This window comes from Puma concolor, chromosome C2 (assembly GCF_028749965.1).
Source record: "Puma concolor isolate L17-30 chromosome C2, mPumCon1.1.hap2, whole genome shotgun sequence".
Classification (NCBI taxonomy): domain Eukaryota; kingdom Metazoa; phylum Chordata; class Mammalia; order Carnivora; family Felidae; genus Puma; species Puma concolor.
The window spans coordinates 37,005,297-37,023,737 of NC_141675.1; the positions used below are offsets into that span (position 1 = coordinate 37,005,297).

The window sequence follows — 18,441 nt, forward strand, 5'->3', positions numbered from 1 at the left end:
CAAGATCACATGTATACGTATGTGCCCAAAGCCCCGGCAGTGTGGGAAGGAGCAGGGCGGAGAGTAAGAAGAAATACAAGGACACCCTGGGCCCAGCCTTTCTCATGCTGTCTCACCCCAGTCAGGAACACCACAGACTGGGTCCTCTAAATCCAAACCTGGCCTCCCAGATTATTAGGAAGGTATGTTTACCGAAGGAAGAGAATAGAGCATATTAAATTAAGAGCTTACTCACCTGACTTATAACCTTCAAATTTAGATACATGATATACTACCATTGACCCTCAACCAACACGAGTTTGAACTGTGCGAATCTCCTTATATGCAGATTCTTTTTATAAATACAGTACAGTGCTATAAATGTATTTTTCTCTTTCCTATGGTCTTCTTAATAAGATTTTTCTAGCTTACTTTATTATAAGAATACAGTATGTAATACATCTCCAACATATACATAATTGACTGTTTATATTATCAGTGAGGCTTCTGGTCAACAGTAGGCTATTAGTGGTTAAGTTTCTCGGGAGTCAAAGGTTATACACAGGTCAGGTCCCCAGTCCCTGCATTGTTCGAGAGTCCACTGCATAGGCTTCCATCTGTGCTCTTGCCTTTGACCTTGTTGAACTTTGGGGGGCTGTCACCACTCCCCAGAGTATCTGGCTTTTCATCACACTGTGTCTGAGTACAAGTTCCTAGCAATATTGAAAGGTCCATTCTCACGCCACTCCGCCCCCACCCACAGACATGATCATTTCTCAATGTCTAGGTCAAAAGTCCCTTCTAAAGAAAGCTTCTTCCTTAAGGTGTTTTGTGAGACCAACCCTCAGACGTCGGCTTGCCTTTGCCTCAGTCCGGCCCCACAGCTCTCTGGCAAAATCCTTTTTCAATTCCACCTTTCCACCTTTCAATTCCCTCAGACGGCACGCTCCTCCAGGCAGAGTCCAGAGCTTCCTGATTTAGCTGTGTTTCCAGCATCAGCACAGCAATGCCAAACATGAGTCCTCTGCTAAGGGTGCTGATTCTCCATTCCAGGGTGACCGACCGTCACTGTGTGTCCAGGAAGGAGGGTTTTCCCGAGAGGCGGGGCTTTTCAGTGCTTAAACCAGGTCAGTCTTGGAAAACCCAGGATGACTGGTCACCCTAACGGGGAAGAGTTTCTTCAGAACGGGAAGGGGCATCAGCAGCCACAACAGAAGTAGAACTAAGCCCCCATCTGTCCTGCTAAGTGTGGTGGACAGCTCTGGGTTTTCCTGGTAGACATCTCTGGGGTTTCCTGCTGAGTCCTCTTCTAGTCTGATGGTGAAAGCACCTGAATTTCCTTTAGAAATCACCTCTCCCTCGCTTCTCAGCCCCACCTTCAGACCATATCGATCAGGTTGGGGGTGGCTGGTAGGTGGGCAACACATAACCTTGTTCTAGTATACTGGATTTCTACTTCTCAGCACAAGGGCAAGGAAACTGAGCCACGACCCTCTCAGCTGCCACGGACAGAATAGTTGGCTTTAAGCAAAGCAGGATGTGAGGGCTTAAGAAAAATGGTACTGTCTCTTTCCTCTCTCTCTCTCTTTCTCTCTGTCTCTCCTATCTCTCCCATTTCGCCCTGCTCTACTTTCCTCTCTACTGGCTTCAGTCTCAGACTGGTTCTCTACAACTGACGGCAAAGATGCCTATGCTGAAGGGAATAAAGTCCCCACTCCCCGCAAAATCGTCAAAGAGAACTAATGGGCTCAAACTAATGGAACGTGAGATCGTGACCTGAGCTGAAGTCGGACACTTAACCGACTGAGCCACCCAGGCGCCCCGAGACACATCTAATAATAACTTCCTCTAAACAGCAGAGTCTGAATTCAAACCCAGGACATCCAACATCATCGTAATCTCTACTAATAGAGGTTTTATGCCCCTCCTTCTGGGACATGCTGAAGAAAAGTCCATCAAAATGACCACAGAACACACTGTGTTTGGCTAAAACTGAGCAAGGGACTTGTGCCAAATGCTTTCATCTGAGCAAGAACTGGGAAAGAAGGTATTGTTTTCACCATTTAATAGAGGCAGAAAGGCCCGCGCCCAAGGACTTCACCACTCACAGTGATGAGAATCTACATAGGAAATGAGAACTCAGTTTACTAGCAGATCCTCAAGCTGGGATATTGTTTCCTCTGCAACTACACCCCTGCCTGTTCCACTCCCCGCCTCACTCGTGCTGCCCGAGGAACACCGAGCCTTCACTCCTCACCGCTCACGTTTGATCATTCAATGACTTTTACAGATGAACGCAAACACATCAGAATAGGTGAGCCCAGGAATTCCCTTGGTTAACAGAAATGACTGCTCTCTGCTTAATAAAAGGGGAAAGCAGGCTAATGCGTTGGTAGGTGTTTATTCATTATGTACGTATTTAATGAGCTGGTACATGGTAAAAGAAAAAAATTTTTTTTTCAAATACAGTGAAAGGGGACACAGAGAAAAATAAGTTACCCTCGCATTCTGCCCCAAGGTTTCTCCCAGGAGGCATGCACTGTTCTAGATCTTGGGTAGTCCTCCACAGACATCCTATGCATATCCAAGCATATATGTATATTTTATATATTAGCTATATATATTATACGAACTTACGAACTTACATATTTTTGTTTCCTTCCTTTTTTACACAAATGTGAGAACGCTACACATAGCATTCAGTACTTAATTTATTTAACAATAATAATATCCAATAATCTCCAACATCATGGAGAGCCTTTCGGGGGACACAGGGGGTCTGTCTTCTTCTTGTTATGCCTACATCGTACTCTATTGTATGAGTCTCTAATAAGTGTCCTACATTTGTTTCCAATCTTTTCTTTATTCGCGCATTTTAGACCAACTTTTATAACAAAGATGGAAACAAACAGGAAGAGAGTTTTCTGCTTAACTCTCATCTAGAAAATCCAGTGAACAGAAGCTCCAATCCCTTCTGAGTCTCCTGGTAGCTTGAATCAACATAATTCAAATTCTGAGCTCTCAAGCGTTAAGTCTTCAGAACATTTTGCTCTGTATTCAATGCAAACTAAACAGAAGTGCCTCTGTCTTCAGGGTCTTTTGTTGTTTAGGCAAAAATGGGATGTGGGAAGGAAACAAGGGAAGAACCTAAGATGGATGGATGAAAGTTGGAACCAGGAAGCCCTCCACCTCATCTCTGAGCCCCCTTCGTGCCACCTTAATTCGTTCTCTCTGCGCTCCCAGCCTTCTCTGTGTCTCCCTGCCCGCAGTGCAAGGTGCTGGCCAGGCCCACCGGACCTCACAAAGCGTCCATCAGAAACTGACTGCCGTCCCTGTGCACTAATTGCCAATTCTGGAAGAGAATATCTGATTCCTGCCCTCCCCCAACCCCCGTTGAAGAAATTGGTTCCCTTTGGTCAGTTTAGTCTGGATCCAATTAGCTCTGGTTAAAGGGACAGAGCCCTGTCAGAAGATAGCTGCAGAGGCTCGATCCTAACCGGAAACGCAACCTTCAGAGAAGGGAGGGTGGGCTAGGAGAGGTCAGGTGCCCACCACGAGGTCCTGCAGGGGCAAGAGCTGCTTAGTCAGTGACTGTATCAGCATGACCTTCGAGACCTGTCATGATGGCTTCAACTTTGCCATCCAGCTTTCCAGCCCCAAGTCTCCGATTACGGACGTGCCTGGACAGTTGTAAAAAGGTCTGCCTGGCTTAGAGGCAGGCTCAGGCCTTGTCCCACAACAACGTTTCACATGTTTTTGTGCATGAGATGGCACGTGGCGAGGTGTGCGATTTGGGAAGGTGCTGGGAAAGGATGTCTCAACCCAACCCCACACCCCCCACCCCGACACATACTACACATTAAAAAGTGACCTTGTTTCAACAGTTGTTTCTACCTCCCTTTGCCAATTTGCAAACATGTTCTTAAGACAGTTTATAAACCTGTTTATGCGAAACTTGTTTTCGAATGCATTCTTTTTGAAAGCATATTTATTTAAAAAAGAAAGCATGTTTATATTTGGAAAGCGAGTAACGTAAACAAGCTGTCAGCGTTTGACAGAGGGCTGATGGAGGCTGGGGTAGGATCTGTGCCTAGATTGCTGCCTGCTGTAGCCTCCAACCCCCAGGAAAAGTTTAGCATGAAATCCCAGTCTGCCCTACCCCCCATAGGCATAAATATCTTGGTTTCTCTCTCAAGAACACTGAACCGGACACGTGAACCGTGGAGGGGACTCCATCCTTTCTGCAGAGCCGAGGAAAAAATCTTGCCAGCAGAGGTCACTGACGCTCCAGCTTGCGATTTAGCAGCAGCCCAGGCAGGAGGCCAATCCCGGTAAGGTTGTTCCCACTCTTCTTCCAGCTCCTGTCCATTCACTTGCTTCCTGCTTTGCATATTGAAGGAAGTAACTGTTAGTGTTGCCATAACAAAAGTGTGTGCATGCTATCAACAGTTTTTCTAGGTAGTACCTACCCTTTCATATCCCAAACCTAAGAGTTTTTAGTTTAACATTAAGTTAATAGGATAAGATGGGCAATAACTTGAAACACAGAACATCAGGTTCTGCTTCGACCTTGGTTTGCACTTGACCAGGTGTAGCCCATCCCATAAACCAGTTATATCTGCCTCTTGCCTGAATTACTAGGAAGCAACCCCACCACACACACAGGTAAACACACACACAGTGGCCTGAGGTAATATGCAAAGACCCCTGTAATGCAGGGATGGGTGCTGTGGTATGGCATGGAGTCAGACAACCCAGTGAGAGGGGTGAAAAGAGAAGGCACCTGTTGACTGCCTGCAAAGAATGAGGGGCATTTAGGAGCCGCCGATGGGCCTATAGCTAGCCTTGGACTAGCTGCATACATCAGACCTACTTGCCAGCATTCTGTAGTGCCACGAGATGCTACGAGTGGTCATCTGTCCATTAAGGGTGGAGGGGAAGAAACTGCATCTATAGGATGGGGGAGAGAATAGTAGGGCCAAAAACACACAAAAAAACAAACTATTGACCTGCCATATGACAGCACCCACCTTATATACTGGCAGGGGCTAAGATGCTGCCAGCCTCAGAGGCCAAGTGAGAATATTAACTTCTCAAGCCATTAAGATATATCGTATGGCCTGTTCTCCACCCCGGCAGCCATGGAATTGCACCTCACAGCCACCGGGCCACAGATGTGTGATGGTCCTGAAAAACCAGAAGGAGGTACAGGGGTACAGTGGCAGCAGGAATCCCCAGTGAGAGGAAGGAAGCCGCCCACTAGCCTGGGAAGAGGTCTGAGGAAGAAGCATGTGACCTAGGCCTAAGTCAATCAATTGCATTTTCCACAGTCACAGCGATTGGCTCAGCAGTGTGCATGTGACTCACCCAGAGCCAATGAGACTTAAGATTCCCTGGAAAGTTGTAGGAGAGAAGGTGTGTTTCTACCCCCGGCGAGACTTGGAGCTGAAAAGATAGAGTCCAGAGATACTGGATTCTTCTTGGCAGCTGAGCTTTGTGGGGCCACCTTGAAGCTCCTGAATTTATAACTGATACGGTGTAAGAACCTCAAGTGGAGGGAAATTGGGTGCTGATAACATTGTTTGAGCCCTGAACGCAGCCATACCTGAAGTTAATTTTACTCCTAGGCTTTCCGTGTGCCAACAAACTCCCTTTGTGCCGATTAGAACTGCACTCCCATGCCCCCTGGGGTGAAAGAGATGAGGTAAGTGTTCTTGGAGCCACTTCTGCCGTCTGATACCCTTAGGGTTCTTTGTGTTGAGGTTGATCCGAGATAAACCCAACTGGCCAGAGCAAGCTGCTCCCGCTTCAGGAGTCCCCTGAAGCTTGCTCCCTCACAAACATCTGGACTATTCTGAATCTTTCTGACCATTCCTGGCTCCAGAGTGGGAGCCAACAACTTCAAGGCATGAATCTGAACTCTTAAGATCCACACAGGGGTACCAGCATTCCCACTGCATATCACCTACAGAAAACAATACACATTTACAAGCATCTCATTGACATTGAAGTTAAAACTTCAACTTTAAACGTTTTTCTAATGTTTGTTTGTTTGTTTGTTTGTTTGTTTGTTTGTTTCAGAGAGAGAGAGACAGAGGCAGAGAGAGGGAGACATAAAATCCAAAGCAGGCTCCAGGCCCTGAGCTGCCAGCACAGAGCCCGACACGGGGCTTGAGCCCACGAACCACGAGATCATGACCTGAGTTCAACTGACAGCCTCCCAGGTGCCCCTAAAACTTCGACTGTAGATGTAGAAGAGCTTCTAGCAGGAGAGAGATGAGAAATTGGATCATTCCCATAATCACTAATTTAGATGTGTAAAGTATCACTGCTTTCCCCTTTCTTTATTCAAAGTTCTGCCTTTATTCCCTTCCTTAAGTGATGCCAAAAAATAGGGTCGGGGGGTGCGCCTGGCTGGCTCAACTGGTAGAAGTTGCGACTCTGGGTGGTGAGTTTGAGCCCCACCTTGGGTGTAGAGATTACTTAAATCAGTAAACTTTAAAAAAGTATATGTAGGGGCTCAGTCGGTTGAGCATCCAACTTCGGCTCAGGTCATGATCTCACGGCTCGTGAGTTCGAGCCCCACGTTGGGCTCTGTGCTGACAGCTCGGAGCCTGGAGCCTGCTTCTGATTCTGTGTCTCCCTCTCTCTCAAAAGTAAATAAACATTCAATTAAAAAAAAAAAGTGTATCTAGGGATCATTTCTGCTTTTGATCCTTTTTGGGTTTTTTTTTGTTTTTTTTTTTAATTTTTTTTTTCAACGTTTATTTATTTTTGGGACAGAGAGAGACAGAGCATGAATGGGGGAGGGGCAGAGAGAGAGGGAGACACAGAATCGGAAACAGGCTCCAGGCTCTGAGCCATCAGCCCAGAGCGTGACGCGGGGCTCGAACTCCCGGACCGCGAGATCGTGACCTGGCTGAAGTTGGACGCTTAACCGACTGCGCCACCCAGGCGCCCCCCTTTTTGGGTTTTTTAACTGAAGTTAAACATGCCCACAGCACAGTGCACAAATCTTAAGTGTACAGCTTGATGGATTTTCATATGTAGAACAAATGATCTGTTCCCTTTGGGTCTGTGTCCTCATCTGTCAAGCGACTGTTAGTGAGGCAGCAATCCCCAGAGATTTCCTCCAAGCCAGTGACCCCCATTCTGGATGTTTCCATGCAGTGGCACCTAGATCCCTGTTGCAGTGTGCCTTTTACCCCACGCCTGATGCAGTGGCTCTGCGTGGTTGGCCACGGATAAATCTTTTTAGGCTGAGTTTCCTCAGGACTGCCTCTGACGGTGCCTCCATGGCCCACAGCACGGCCACAGTCATCATTGTGTCCTCAGCACACGCTGACAAATGAGCACGTGGAGAGGGTTTAATAGATACTTTACTGGAGGGGTGGATGGATGGATGGATCGATGAGTGGGTGGTTGGGTCTCAATTCCAAATCCTTCAGGGAGAGATAAAGAACTAAACAAAGAAGAAAGCTGGTTCTGAGGAAATCGGGCTGTTGTCTTGACAGGAAAGAGGATTCCCTGGCCATCCAGCCAGATGCTTATTGTTCAAATCAATTTCCGATTCCACTGTAGTATAACTGCACAAACTGCTTAGAAACCCTCTGGAGTCCAGCATACTGCTTTAAGCCATGAGGAAAGCAGAGTGTTTATAAATTGTTGGCTGAAGGGTTTGTGTTATGCCTGATAATGTTAAATTAGGTAGGGGGAAAGCATGTGTATCATTTAAGATGCTTTGGACAGCAATCCATAGAAAAGCCAGCTTAGCAAGATGTCCCCAAGTAGGCATCTCTAAATCCCAGTCGTATCAGTAAGGACTTGGGCCTTTATTCACATCTGTCAGCTCTGCATATGGTACCTACCCTCAGAAGATGGCCAGAGCAGCAGACCCTCACACAAGTCCAAAAGCAAGAAGAAAGGGCAGCATGGCAGCACTTTCTCCCTGCCTCAAAGGCCCTCAGCAGTCCACAATTTAGACCAATCGCTGGCAAGGAAGAAAAGCATGGCTGCAATAAGGGTTAGCCTCTGGGATTGACTCATGGTCACCGAATAACTGTACAAAATCAGGGTTCTTTGAGCATGGGAAGTGAAGACAAAAATTATGAGGGAGCAACCAGCATGTTTTCTATGGCATGGACACATTGGCAGTCACTGGCGATCATCCAGACCAATCCAAATTCAACTAAATAAATTATTTTTTAACTTTAAATAATCCATTTCCACAGTAAAATTGGATGATAGCCATTGACCAGGCAACCAAGGGCCCTGCATATAAAGCTCTAGTAGCTTCTACAGGCCATCGGTGACAATGAAGGCCTTCTTGCTCTGTTTACCACAGATTCTCTCCAGCAAATGTAGAGACTTGATAAGTGTGTCGGCCTCTTCCTGGGTAAAGGTCATGGCTCTCGAGAAAGCGGCTCATTGTGTGGCCTGGCAGAACAGCCATCACTTGTTCCTTCTTAGTGAAACTCAGCAGTCTGGGACCAGGACTGAGTACCCTTCAGCTTCCCTTGCTAGCTCCACCTCAAGAGCACACCCACATGAGCCTGGATAAATGACTCTGTGAGGGAGGCATGTGGGGGTGGGCAATGACCCTGGGAGGGCCAGAGACCGAGGGCAAGGGGTGATTTCCCAGGAAGTACCAAAAATGTCACCTAAGAGGCTCATGTACTAACAATTAGCCTTTTATTCCCACCCTCTCTCTGCAGTTATGCGGGCAGGACCAAGGCTACCCTGGATGTAGTGTGTGTGTGTGTGTGTGTGTGTGTGTGCGCGCGCGCGCGCGCGCGCGCGCGCGCGCGCGCGCAGAGAAGGAGATCAGGATTAGCATATGTGAATGAGCAGGAGAGAAGTGGCAGGGCCAGAGGGGCCAGAGAGTGAGTTGTACCTGTTGTGATCAGTTCACCCCCAGGGATCACCCTGAGTCCACATGGTGGCACTCTTTTCCCTCCCTCCCAGGTTTGGGAGGAGTGCCTGGGACCAACTGAGTGAAAGAACTGATGTATGCTGGATCATAATCACTCTCATGGGCTCTCTTGGCCTCTTTTCTACCTTCTTCAGCGTTTTGCTACCCTCATCCTTTCTCCTTGTCTCCACACTTGCCTGCAATAATTGGAGCCCACTTCCCCCAAGAACAGGAAATGTGTACCATTAGAGGCACTGAAGATAATTTCAGGGACACATAGACAAACGTTTTATAGTTTAATGGATATGCCTTTCTTGACCCTTGTCATTCCCAAAAACAATAGTAAGTTGTATATTGGCCATGAGAATTCCATTGGTTCTTGAGTTCTTCCTCCAGGAAAAGAATGTTGAACTCTCTAGAGGCTGGAGGAAAACAAGGCCCAGATGGAGGGAATTTGAATGGCATCTTGGAACATAAAAGCAGTGATTTAACTCTTAAAAAATCACATCTTTGGGCTCCAAATCCAGTGCTTCTCTCTCTACATCATACACACGTCTGTTAAATATATCTGTCTCATCTAGAGGATTTTCTTTTTTTCTATTAACAAAGATCTTGTACATTACTCAGTGGAAATAACTGCTTTCTAGAGGACAATGTAGGGAGCTGGTAATTTCTGGTTCTACCCTGATTTCCAATTCCACTTTCATCTAAGTCTCTCAACACATCTTTAAATATCTTTCATTTAGGGGCTCCTGGGTGGCGCAGTCAGTTAAGCGTCCGACTTCAGCCAGGTCACGATCTCGCGGTCCGTGAGTTCGAGCCCCGCATCAGGCTCTGGGCTGATGGCTCAGAGCCTGGAGCCTGTTTCCGATTCTGTGTCTCCCTCTCTCTCTCTGCCCCTCCCCCGTTCATGCTCTGTCTCTCTCTGTCCCAAAAATAAATAAACGTTGAAAAAAAAAATTTAATAAAAAAAAAAAAAGAAAAAAAAAAGAAATATCTTTCATTTAATTTCTTCATCCAGGAAATTACAGTACATTACCGATATTTTAATGAGTTCTTAGTTAAGAATTTCAAAGGTAACAACTATCTGTAGCCAGGTTTCAAAAAAAAAGTTTAATTGAAATGAAATTCCAATACCCCAGATAAAAAGCTACATCATATACAAGATTAAATAGCTCAGTTCCTGTGCCAACCTTTTTTTTTTAACGTTTATTTATTTTTGAGACAGAGAGAGACAGAGCATGAATGGGGGAGGGTCAGAGAGAGGGAGACACAGAATCTGAAACAGGCTCCAGGCTCTGAGCTGTCAGCACAGAGCCCGATGTGGGGCTTGAATTCACGGACCGCGAGATCATGACCCGAGCCGAAGTCGGCCGCTTAACCGACTGAGCCACCCAGGCGCCCCTGTGCCAACCTTTTTTTTATAAATTTCTCGTTTCTCATTGCAGACTCAAGGTAACTGAGACATCTAGTGTCCAGTCCTAAGAAAAACAAATTTCCACCAGTTCTGGTTTTAAAGAACTCACCAAATCTGATGGTATTTGTGAGTAAAGCTATGAATTTCTCCTCCTTAATTCTAGAAAACCTCTTCGTGGTGCTTCCTGGGCCTAACCCTCTTCCAGGTGAAAACTGTTTTCAGATCGCAGACGCTCACAAAAGTTTTCTCAAATTTCCTGTTCTTGTTACAACAGTGTTGCCATTCACATGGATAAAATCCATCTCCTTGATCCCATCCCTCCTCCTCCAACTTCTTTAGCAATTGCCCCAGATAGAAGATGCCTCTCTAGCAAACCAAGGAGCAAACAAACACACCCAAAAGCACAGAACTTGGAGAGCTTCCAGGTTGGCAAACGTGGATATGCAGGGAAAGTGGCACGTGCCCAAGGAGGGCACGCAAGCTTCATGTCCTTTTCCCCATTTTTTGCCCTAAGCATCTCTTCCATTTGGCTTTCCCTAACTGTACTCTTTAATAATAAATAGTAACCTAGCTAAATGCAAAAAAGAAAGTTCCTCTCTTCTTCAATGGTCTGCTAAGGTCACATCTTGTTTTCTGGATTTCTAGTCAATGAGTATGTATATATAAATTCAAGATATTGAAATGATTTAGTACATGTACAAAATATATGTATTATGTAAAAGTATAAAATTATAAAATATTTTTACAATATAAAATATATATTATATCAAATATATATACACAAAAAGCATGTATTCATTTTTATCACATAATGAATACTATTTTCATATCATGATGACTTTTAAAAGTGAATTATACCTTAAATATGACACCAAAGGCAAAAGCAGCAAAAGAAAAAAAAATAGGTCAGTTGGACATTGTCAAAATTAAAAACTTCGGTGATTCAAAGGATATCATCAAGAAAATGCAAAGAGAACCCTAAGAATGGTAGAAAATATTTTAAAATCATATATCTGGTAAAGGACATATCTAGAATATATAAAGTGCAATTATGACTCAATTATAAAAAGATACATAACCCATTTTTTAAATGCACCAATGATCTACACAGACATTTTTCCAAAGAAAATATACAAATGGCTAACAAGCACATGAAAAGATGCTCCACGCCACTAATCATCAGGGAAATGCAGATCAAAACCACAATGAGATACCACCTCACACCCACTAGATGGCTATAATCGAAAAAACAAAACAACAACAACAACAAAACAGGTAATAACAAGATTTAGGGATCATGTAGAGAAATTGGAACCCTTATGCATTGCTAGTGGGAATGTAAAGTGGTGCAACCTTTTTGGAAACAGTCTGGAAGTTCCTCAAAATATTGAATATAGAGTTAGTAGAGGACCCAGCAATTCCACTCCTAAGTAAATACTCAAGAGAAACGAAAGTATATATCCACACACAGACTTGTACGCCAGTGTTCACGTCAGCATGATTCATAATAGCCAAAAAAGTATAAACAATCCAAATGCCCATCAACGGATGAAAAGATAAATAAAATGTGGTATAACCACACTGCAGAATATTATTCATCCATATGAAAGAATGAAGTACTGGGGTGCCTGGGTGGCCTAGCTGGTTAAGCATCTGGCTCTTGGTTTCAACTCAGGTCACGATCTCACAGTTTGGGCTCTATGCTGACAGTGGGGAGCCTGCTCGGGATTCTCCTTCTCCCCTTCTCTCCCTGGCCCTCCCCCACTCATCCTATTTCTGTCTCTCTAAATAAATAAATGAAAACTTTTTAAAAAGCTAATTATAAGTAGTAACATATTTTAAATAACAACAAACAAAATTATTTTTAAGATGCCCCATAATCCATGCACTGAACAGCTTCATAACCTTTGTTTCTACCCATCTTACAAAGACTAAGGCAACCTCCCTGAATGTCTCTACAAAAGAATTTCTAGGGGTTACTGCTGAAGTTAATCCTAGACCATGACTCCTCCAGGTGAAAATAAAACTCATTTATTCTAGAAGGAAGAAACTAAGTTCTCCACTGGAGAGGAAGGAAAGACCTCGGAAGTAAATCAACCAATCACATTAAGTAGAAAAAGGACGTGAGAAAGGTGGATAAATTGTAAACCAAACTATGGCCTTGGCCAAACCATGCTAACTTCTCTGAGCCCAGTTGCTGCCTCTGTTAATGGGAATAATAACCCTGCACACAGGTTTCACACCGGGTTGCCCCAGGGCTGTTGTGAAGGTCAGAGGATTGTCTGCCAAGAACAGTGACCTCCTGCCCCCGTTTGCCACGTTTCCCAGTTTTAAAACCAAAGTAGTCTCCAGAAAACCTAGATGAGTTGGGTATCTTACTACAATTGAGTTTTTAAGGTCCAAAGTAGATTTTGGAGCACAGGAAGAAATACACAGGTTGACATGCGTCTGAATCAACATTTAGTTCATTTAAGTTAGAAAAATAAGTTTAAAGTCACTTGTAAACAGAGTTGTTTTATTCATAAATACATACATTCGAAAGTATAAAAATAAAAATAATTATTTTCTCTCACCCTTGAGAGAGGTGATATTCTCCTAACAATAACTATTTCGTGTTTTTTTTTTTTTAACGTTTATTTATTTTTGAGACAGAGAGAGACAGAGCATGAACGAGGGGAGGGTCAGAGAGAGAGGGAGACACAGAATCGGAAGCAGGCTCCAGGCTCTGAGCTGTCAGCACAAAGCCCGACGTGGGGCTTGAATTCACGGACCGCGAGATCACAACCTGAGCCAAAGTCGGATGCTTACCCGACTGACCCACCCAGGCGCCCCCATCAATAACTATTTCTATAAATTGACCTGGGGCACCTGGGTGGCTCAGTCAGTTGAGTGTCCGACTTCGGCTCAGATCATGATCTCACGGTTCGCGGGTCTGAGCCCTGAGTTGGGCTCTGTGCTGACAGCTCAGAGCCCGGAGCTGCTTTAGATTCTGTGTCTCCTCTCTCTGCCCCTCCCCTGCTCATTCTCCGACTCTGTCTCTCTCTCTCAAAAATAAGCATTAAAATTTTTTTTAATTGACCTAACTAAATACCCTTAAGCATTTACTACATTTACAAATTTTTCTTACAAGAATTTTTAAAAATTTCTTTTAAGTTTTTTAATTTGTTTTGAGAGAGAACGAATGTGAGCATGGGAGGGGCAGAGAGAGGGAGGGAGAGAGATAATTCCAAGCAAGCTCTGCACTGTCAGCACAGGGCCCGACATGGGGCTTGAACCCATGAACCATGAGATCCTGACCTGAGCCAAAACCCAGAGTCCTTCTGCTTAACTGACTAAGCCACCCAGGCACCCCTAAGACAACATTTACAAATTTAGTGTCAAATCCTCTCAGGCGTTTCAGTTACCTCATAAAACAGTTATAAACTTACCAAACAAAATCTTGCTGAATCCAACCAATCAGCAAAACTAGAATGCAGCCCACAGAATGGGAGAAGATATTTGCAAATGCATATCAAATAAAGGGTTAGTATCCAAAATATACAAAGAACTTACACAACACCCCAAAAACAAATAATCCAATTAGAAAATGGGCAGAAGACATGAACAGACATTTCTCCAAAGAAGACATCCAGATGGCTAACGGACACATGAAAAGATGCCCGTTAGTACTTACCATCAGGGAAATACAAATCAAATACAATGAGATATCACCTCACACCTGTCAGAATGGCAAAAATCAATAACACAAGAAACAACAAGTGTTGGTTGAGGATGTGGAGAAAAAGGAACACTAGTGCACTGTTGGTAGGAATGCAAACTGGTGCAGCCATTCTGGAAAACGGTATGGAGTTTCCTCAAAAAGTTAGAAATAGAACTGCCTTATACAGTCGCACTACTGGGTATTTACCCAAAGAATACAAAACACTAATTCAAATGTTTATTTATTTTTTGAAAGAGAGGGGGGAAGAAACAGAGAGAGGGAAAGAGAGAGACAGAGAATTCCAAGCAGGATCCATGCTATCAGCACAGAGCCCAACGTTTGGCTGGATCTCACGAATTGTGAGGTCATGACCTGAGCCGAGATCAAGTGTCAGACTCTTAATTGACTGAGTCACTCAGGTGCCCCAGAAAACACTAATTCAAAGGGATACATGCACCCCTGTGTTTATAGCAGCATTATTTATAATAGCCAAGATATGGAGGCATTCCAAGTGTCCATCAATTGATGACTGGATATATACAATGGAATATTATTCAGCCATAAAAAAGAATGCCATGTTGGGGCGCCTGGGTGGCTCACTTGATCGAGCATCCAAACCTTAATTTTGGCTCAGGGCATGATCCCAGGGTCATGGGATCAAGCCCCTTGTCAGACTCCGTGCTGAGAATGGAGACTGCTAAAGATTCTCTCTCTTCTTCTGCCCCTCTCCCCTTCTCACTCTCTCTCTAAAATAAACTTTTTTAAAAGAATGAAATCTTGCCGTTTGCAGTGACATAGCTGGAGCTAGAGAGTATAATGCTAAGCCAAATAGGTCAGAGAAAGACAAATACCATATGATTTCATTCATATGTGGAAATTAAGAAACAAAACAAATAGGCAAAGGGAGGAAAAAAAAAAAAGAGAGAGAGGCAAACCAAGAAACAGACTGTTAACTATAGAGAACAAACTGATGGTTACCAGAGGGGAGGTGGGTGGGGGATGGGTGAAATAGGCGATGGGGACTAAAGAGTGCCCTTGTTGTGATGAGCACCGGGTGCTGTATGGAAGTGTTGAATCACTATATTACACGCCTGAGATATAACACTGTACATTAACCAGCTGGAATTAAAATAAAAAACTTTTAAAACGATATTAACTAGAAAAAAAAATCTTGCTAAATCCGTCAAAAAGTAATAAATACATGAAATGAAACTTATTGATGTTGGGGCACCTGGGTGGCTCAGTCATTGAGTGTCCAACTTCAGCTCAGGTTATGATCTCACGGTTCATGAGTTTGAGCCCTGCATCGGGCTCTGTGCTGATGGTACCGAGCCTGCTTTGGATCATTGGTCTCCCCCTCACTCTCTGCCCCTCCCCCCACTTGCATTCTCTCATGCTCTCTCTCTGTCTCTCTCAAAAATAAATAAACTTACTTATTGATGTAGGAAATCAAATTCACTTAACATTCAAACTGTTTACAAATTTAATTACATTATCTTAGTTTCTAATTAAAATCTCTTAATTTATCCAATAGAATAAACAATGAATATAAATTATAATGATGATTATGCAACTTATATTTAACTCTAGCATTTAATGGTATGGTTGATTTACTTTATCACACCCAAACTTTTTTCCCTATCTTCCTACAAAGACAGTTTATCCAACCCAGTTGCAGAGCTGCTATCTCAGATCCATGGAACATGAACCCAGAACCCAGGATGCCCTCCACTGAGATGTTAACCCAGTACCTGTTAATACTCTGGGTCTCCTTTTAGAGTATGTGACTGTCTAAGCCCATGTATCCTTTTCCCCAATTTCTGCCTTGACCTCTTATATAACTTTCAATTTTCTGATTTTCTGAATCCTATTTATAATCAACCAGCCTATTCCCCTCCGGGTTTACATTGAAGAGATTTTTTTCCCCCTCTTTACACCTGCCTTAATTATCTTGTTTTCAAGTATTCTGAAACTTCTTGATGAACAATATGGTTTTGGTTTTTTTGTTTTTTTGTTTTTTTGTTTTTTTTTTGAGAGAAAGAGAGAGAGAGGGAGAGAGAGGACATGTGGGGGAAGGGCAGAGGGAAAAGGAGAGAGAGAATCTTAAGCTCGGCATGGGAGCCTGATGCTGGGCTCTATCTCAGGACAGTGAGATCATGACCTGAGCCAAAATCAAAAGTCAGACACTTAACCCAATGAGCCACCCAGGCACCCCTAGTACATTTAAAGCACTTTGCAAATATAAGGAAATATACTTACAAATGTTACTGCCGTTATTATTTGGTCAACATTGATGAGTTCCTTTATATCAATTAATAAATACTTGTTGACGGGTGCCTGGCTGGCTCAGTCAGTAGAGCATGTGACTCTTTATCTTGGGGTTGTAAGTCTAAGACCCACATTGGGTGTAGAGATTACTTAAAAAAATAAAATCTTTTTAAAAATACATACATACGTACATAATTGTTGAATAAGTTGTAAGGGGAAAATCAAAATTCTATGGGGTTGTAAGTCTAAGACCCACATTGGGTGTAGAGATTACTCAAAAAAATAAAAATCTTTTTAAAAATACATACATACATACATACTTGTTGAATAAGATGTAAGGGGAAAATCAAAATTCTATTCTATTGCATTTTGAGAAATGGCAGATGATTCTAATAGTTCATCTGGAAGAAAAAGCAAACAAGAAAAGATGAGAAAAATTCCAAAGGCAATTAGCAATGAGGAAGACTTAGATATTAAAAGTTATTAAATAGTTATTGTGGTCAAATATGTGTGGTATTGGCACAGTAATTGACAGGCCGATTAAGGGAACAGAAATGAAAGTCATAAAATTGTAATTACATATAGGATTGTGTAGTTTATAATAAAAGCAGGAATACAAACAAATGAAAAGTAAATGGCCTATTAAACAAATGGTGTTGAGATTCTTGCCTATTGGGGGGAAATATGTGAAGTTTGGTTCCAACCATATGGTAAAATTAATTTCAAATGAATTAAAGAGTGAAACTCTCTGTCTCTCTCTGTATCTCAAAAATAAATAAATGTTAAAAAAAAAATTTTTTAAGAGTTTGGAAATCTGTCCAGAAGTAGAGATAAGCAAGCCAACAACTCCGTTTTAACACTGGCACAATAAAACCACTGACAAGAGATGAGGGAACTCAACAATATGAAGTCAATAAGAATTTCTCCTAAAATGGACGAATAGACCAAGGTGTGCATATGTGTTTGACATATAGCCTTTAAAAATATATGTGTCCCTATGAAGCATAATTAGTAACATCTTTGGCCAGGATTCTGTTAGCTATCATGTTCATGCTTTCTTTTCCAGCATAATAACAGATGTTTACAATAATGACTAAGGAACTTGAGGTTCCTGAAGTTTCTTTTCTATAATCTTTTATTGATGAAATCACCACACCATCACTATACAATGTATTTCTATCACAAATGTCTGTGTCTGCAAGTGACTCATGCAGAGCACACAAGGTAATTTTATTAATTGTTCCATTCCCTGACAACGCTTGTGCAACAGATATTGGACTACAGTTTAATGTAGAAGATTCTCTTATCTGAAGTGTAGACAATGGCATTAAACAAAACTAGTATTTAATAGAGAAAAGGTAAGAAAATAGTAAGTTTAGCTGATGAAATGAAGTCAAATTTAAAAATGCAAAAATCGGGGGGCGGGGTGCCTGGGTGGCTTCAGTTGGTTAAGCGTCCAATTTTGGCTTAGGTCATGATCTCATGGTTCGTGGGTTTGAGCCCCACATCAGGCTCTGTGCCACAGAGCCTGCTTCAGATCCTGTTTCCCTCTCTATCTGCCCCTCCCTCACTCATTCTCTCTCTCTCTCTCTCTCTCCCTCTCTCTCTCTCTCATAAGAAGGGAATTGTTTAAAATGTTAAAATCTATCCTGTGCATATCTATTAAGTTATCAGGAGTATCTGTGGCACTCTTTAAAATCAGCCCGGCCGAGATATCCAACAGACAAAATAACCAACAGAGGGAAAGTGCTCCGTTCATCTCCCATGAAATGTTACACTTCAGCCAAAGCCTGGGATGGGTTCCATCCTTTCTCTTCAAAATGCCTTTCCTTCTTCTCTCTCTCTCTCTCTCAAAATGCAGTAATTTCATCAGAGGCTGCACAAAACCTTTAACTTCAATCTCCCAAATATGGTTTTCTTCCTGGCAATTCCCTTCTCATGACACAGTCAGAAACTCTAGCTCTCTCAAAGCTGACATTCTAGTTTCTCACTCTCTGTCACTCAGGTTCTCCATGACATGCTGTAACTTTCTTTCGGTCTTGCTCCCCAGTTGTCCCTGTGCAAATCCTGTAGGCAAAGAAGTATAAGTCCACCCCTGGACGAGACATTGCCTATCTCCCTTTCCTGCTTCTGTTCAATGCCTTTCCCCCCCTGCCATTCCAGGCA

The 18,441-nt window shown here is 43.1% G+C and overlaps 1 protein-coding gene across 5 annotated transcripts in view; it reads left to right on the plus strand.

Moving 5' to 3' along the window:
- The window catches only part of ZBTB38 (zinc finger and BTB domain containing 38), a 172,678-nt gene that overhangs the window by 149,974 nt on the left and 4,263 nt on the right, over positions 1 to 18,441 (plus strand). For 2 of the 5 annotated variants that reach the window (XR_015240011.1, XR_015240012.1), the window contains one exon: positions 4,176 to 4,310. The exons of 2 other annotated variants lie outside the window; for them this stretch is intronic. The gene's annotated coding sequence lies outside the window, so the exon portion shown is untranslated. Of the gene's footprint in view, positions 1 to 2,622; positions 3,007 to 4,175; positions 4,311 to 18,441 lie in introns of those variants that run through there. One more of the 5 variants, XR_015240015.1, reaches the window with a different exon arrangement.